Source organism: Sardina pilchardus, chromosome 1 (genome assembly GCF_963854185.1).
Source record: "Sardina pilchardus chromosome 1, fSarPil1.1, whole genome shotgun sequence".
NCBI classification, from domain to species: Eukaryota; Metazoa; Chordata; class Actinopteri; order Clupeiformes; family Clupeidae; genus Sardina; species Sardina pilchardus.
In genome coordinates this window covers 41,530,974-41,536,037 of record NC_084994.1, presented here as the reverse complement: position 1 = coordinate 41,536,037, position 5,064 = coordinate 41,530,974, and positions in this window count along the sequence as shown.

Genomic DNA, 5,064 nt, shown 5'->3' with positions numbered 1-5,064 from the left:
ACTGTGTACTATTTACATGAAAAAAAAAATATTTTAATTGCTTTCCAGGATGCTGTTATTTACACCACATTTGCCCTGTGGGCAAACATATTTTGCTATTGATGTCCACTCATGAAAGCTGGACAGAGGATCAGATATGTGCCAACTCATCAAACCATTTTAAAGCCAACTGCTCAATTAAAATTGAAATAAAGTTTTAAAACTCAGAGGGACAACACATGGTTGGTGGCCATATTTATGCAGCACTGTGATCGGGATGGTCTTGAAAAAAAGATATCTAAAAAAAAAAAAAAACCCTCTAGGGGAGTCATGTCATCAGTCTCATAATGAGTTCAGAGTTGAATGCCCTTTGACTCTGTGGCCCCTTGTCAGGACGCGTGAGTGACATTTCCTAATGACGGATGTTATGCCAGGGAGTGACAACACCCACACACGCCACTGGCAGAACATACCCACTTCATAGCCATGGCGCTATATTCAGAGGAGCAAGGATACATTTGAGCTCAAGTGCGTTCAAAGTGGCGTACGTTTGTGGCGAACACGTTTTCTTCAAACAGTTCAATTTGATTTGGTGTAAATATTCCATTGTAACGGTAATTGCATTGTTACCTTCATCAAGCTCACGTCCAGTCTCACTCCATGTTTGTAGAGAACTGGAATGAAGGGTGGAATAAATAAGTCAAAGTTTGCAAGTGTTCACCTATGTTCATGAATTTTGCAAATATGGCGAATGGTTGCAAACAGTTTTCCGTTAGCCTTGAGTTTTCGGCAAATGTGTGCGAACATTCGCAATCAATCTTCCAATCAGTTCTCCGCTAACATACGGAACTGTATGTGAGTTTGATGAAGGCAACAATGCAATTACCATTAGACAGAGGTGGAAAAGTCCAGCTTCAGAAAGTAAAAGTCCTACCACATAGCTCTCAGCCAGATGGAGACGCTAATTGATGATATCACCTGTGTTAAGTGCAGAGGTAGAACCAATACATGATTGGATTTTTACTTTCTGAAGCTGGACTTTTCCACCTCTGCCGTTAGAATGGAATGTTAACATTAAATCATTCAAATTTACCTGTTCAAAGGAACCATGAATGTTCGCCATGTTCGCCAAATTTGAACACATCTCTCATCAGGGCCCACTGTTCAGTTAGATTTGTCAGTGGGTACGATTCAGTAACAATCAGTAGAGGCACATGACAGACTGAACATCACTGTGTCTCAGTTACCTGGTTACAGGAGTGTAAACATGAACTCCACATGACAGCCTTCCAAGAGTGCTCAGGATACAGCACCCTGGCATTCCCAGCTTTCTTCTGGTTTACTGCAGACAGGAAGTTCCTTGTTGTATCCTATTTCCTGTTTTAATAGAAATGGCATTAAGCAAGGCGTTTTTTGTTGTTGGTTTTTTTAGGTTCTGAGAAGTTGTTTTGACAATGTGACTTAAACGTAACAGAATGACAGCTCTAGTTGGGTCTTCTGATGTTACTGGTCTTTCATCAAGTTGTTGACTTTATAGAGTTGCTTCACCCTTTATTTGTGCATTGTGATAGTCAAGGAACTCCTTTCATTGCGATAACCGACAACTCCTTTCATCCCGTGAGAGCAACACACACAGCAGGAAGAGAGCAAACAAGGACAGAGGTATGATGTGTTTGGCACAATTTATATACAGTATATGCTGCATAAAATACGGTTTTACACCGCTGTTCTACAGCTAAAAACCAAGCTGGTTTTTACACGTTAGTTCAGTAAAAAAAAAAACGCTCATGATGGTGGTTTACTGCATAGAAAGACTGACTGGGAAGGAAGCCAAGAAAAGACCCACAAGGCACTGCAGAGGGGGAGTCAAGATTTATTACATGTCAGAGAGTACATACGCCACTTACTGAGAGAACATATGTATCAGCACATTAATGTCATCACCGCGATCTAAAAATACACCCTGATGCCCTTGCACTGGGGTATAAATAAGCTGTAACGAAGCACAGGAGCTATATGGCGGCGTCGCAATGTACTACTGTTTACCGGAATCTGGACTGGAATGATAATGCAGTAGGCCTAGGCAAAAATGTTACCTCAGTGAATGCGGAGTGATATTCTCCCTCGATACACACACTGTTTGGCATCTTCCAAAAACAACTCAGCCTGCAAATGAGCAGACAGATGGCAGACAATAGTTAGGGGAAATATTAAATGAATGGTCGGTAGCGGCGATGTTGACCAAAAAACACGGTGGTCCCAACTGACCCGTACAGGCTGGACTTCATTGGCCCGGTGCAGTGGATTACACAGGTGGGTGCCATTACTGGGCTGCTGCCTGTAGAAACACCAATTGAATCTGAGGACAGCTTAGTGGTGGTCTGATGAACATAATAAACAGCAAGCTACTGGGACATCTGCTTTAACAAACCTTCTCATTCAGCACCCATAGATATCTACCCAACATCACCACACCACCACATGACGTTAGGCCTGCAATAATGTAGGCATGAAAAGCTTCTGTAAGCCTCTTCTGAAGAACTTCTGAAAGTAGTGCACCACTCAATTCCCAAATGGTCCATGTCAGCTATACCCATATAGCGTTTTGTCAAAAAGTTCTGAAATCATCCCATATTCTAGTATTTAGTTTTTAAGTTTAACCTTGAAGCCTATGTGTGTGATGGTGGATATCCTAAATGACTTGCCTCATGTTTCTTCTTCCCTCTCTCTCTTCCTCTCTGTCTGTCTCTCTCTCTCATACACACACAAACACACACACACACACACACACACACACACACACACACACTTAACGGCATACACGGTTTAACTTGTTTGTCAATTACGGCGCAGCTTCCCCACCTTCCCAGGAAGGCTGGCGATAAAGGCAGCTCCGATAACTCCCCCTGTTTACTGTTATTGTTCCTGTTCAGCTGCGTTCAAAAAAAAAAAAAAAAACCCAAACCCCTCTCGCACGCGCCGACTCGAGCTAAACGCCGTGAAATTGATTCGCCCGTAATGAAAGTTATTACAGGGCTCGGCGTGGAAGAACGCGCCCCGTCTTGAGAGGATAAAGAACGTGGGGCGACGGCGGAGAGGAGGGGAGGGGAGAGGAGAGGAGGGGAGAGGGTGGGGGGGGGCTCGAGTGGCGGCTCACGGCGGGTCAGAGGCATCCACGGTCGCCTGCTCATCGACTGGCGCTGATGAGCGAGCACTAAAGCTGTCCAAGAAATCATTTGCGACGAGCCAATTCTCCCGAAGCGGCCGAATGATCAGCGGAGTCTCGCTGGGAAGTGAGATGATAATGCGCGCACTCTGAAAAAAGGGAGTGGTGTGTGTGTGTGTGTGTGCGTGTGTGTGTGTGTGTGTGTGTGTGTGTGTCTAGTGGGGCAGACCGTGCGGTACCATAGTGAACAACGGGCACTTGAAAGCGAGGACAATTGTCACTTATTTTTTTCCCTCAATAGCACAGTTGTCACTCAAAAGGTGACTAAAGTGTGTGCGGGTGACCTTGGCTGAGTGAGAGTGAGTGAAAATAAGAAACAGGCAGTTGGTAAAAGTGTTGTTTAAATCACGTCGGTTTGGAGACTGAGGCAATAATAGTGTTTATTTACATTCAGTATATACACTGGCAACGTTAAATGGTAGCCATAACATAGTAGGAATCTTTTTTCCACCCCAATCCACTCTAGCCCCTCTACCACACAAATCCACATTTTCCTCCACACTCCTTTTCCCATCTCATTGCACAGAAAGACAAAGGCATCTATTTGAGGGTGTGTGTGTGGGAGGTGTGGGGTGTGTGTGTGTGTGTGTGTGTATATGGGAGGGGGGTTCAGTGGCTCCTTGCCAGACCCGTTACGTGTTTGGTCTCCTCTTACAATCTTACACTTGTTCCTCTTATCTCCCCCATCTTCTACTTGGGTAGTCGAGATTGCCCTTATTCCTCTTCAGCTCTCCTCATGAATCCCTCTCTGCCTTACCTTCCACCCCTCTCTCTCTCTCTCCCTCTATCCCTGTATAGCTCTCTATGCCTGTTTCTCTACGCTCTCTCTCTCTCTCTCTGTCTATCTATCTCTCTCTCTCTTTACCCCTCCCTCCATCCCTGTATAGCTCTCTCTGCCTGTTTCTCTATGCTCCCTAAATCTCTTTTTCTCTCTCTCTCAACCCCTCCGTCAGCTCTCTCTGCCTGTTTCTCCATGCTCCCTCGCTCTCTCTCTCTCTCTCTTCTCTCTGTGCAGCTTCACCTCCTTTTCATCCTCGCCCCTCGATCAATAATTCAGAGCCCCCCCCTGTGAGAGACGGCAGTCTGATGAACTGATTAAACATGTGAGATGGAAGGAGAGCTGCGGAGAAAGAGAGGGATGGAGAGAGAAAGGGAGAGATGAGAGAAAGAGCAGGGGAGAAAGGGAGGAGTGGAGGGAGAGAGAGGGCAGAGGAGAAAGAGAGAGAGTAGGGGATAAAGGGAGGGGTGGAGAAAGAGAGGGAGCAGGGGAGACAGAGAGAGAGAGAGAGAGAGAGAGAAACAGAGGCCAGTGAAGGAGAAAATGAGAGAAGGGAGGACTGGAGCGAGGGAGAGATGAGAAAGGAGGTAAACAGCACTAAAGAGGTGAGCAGCGTGCAGCATGACTCGACTTGCCTGGAGGAGGAAGAGGAAACGAAAACGTGAAATGTTAAACCTCTTCCAATTGAAACAGTTAAGACTTAGAGTTGTCGAATGGAGACAGCTGGGATATGGGCGAAAGAATAGAGAGAGACAAGAGACAGAGATGGAGAGAGAGAGAGAGAGAGACAGAGAGAAAGAGAGAGAATCACAAGCCGTCAGATTCCATTTTGCAACACACAAAAAACAATCCAATTTACAGCCCGTAGTACACCCTGCCTATCCACACAGCAACACGCTATGCCAGTGCAATGCTACCACTTCCAGCCATAAAAGTGAACACACTGTGCACTACTGAGTTCTTTTAACGTTCACACAGCACACAAACAACCGACAACAGCCCAAGACTCAGCAAAAACCACCCATAACAAAGGGGGATTCAAAATGGCTGCCGCCAACGAAGCTATTGATTTGACCCTATC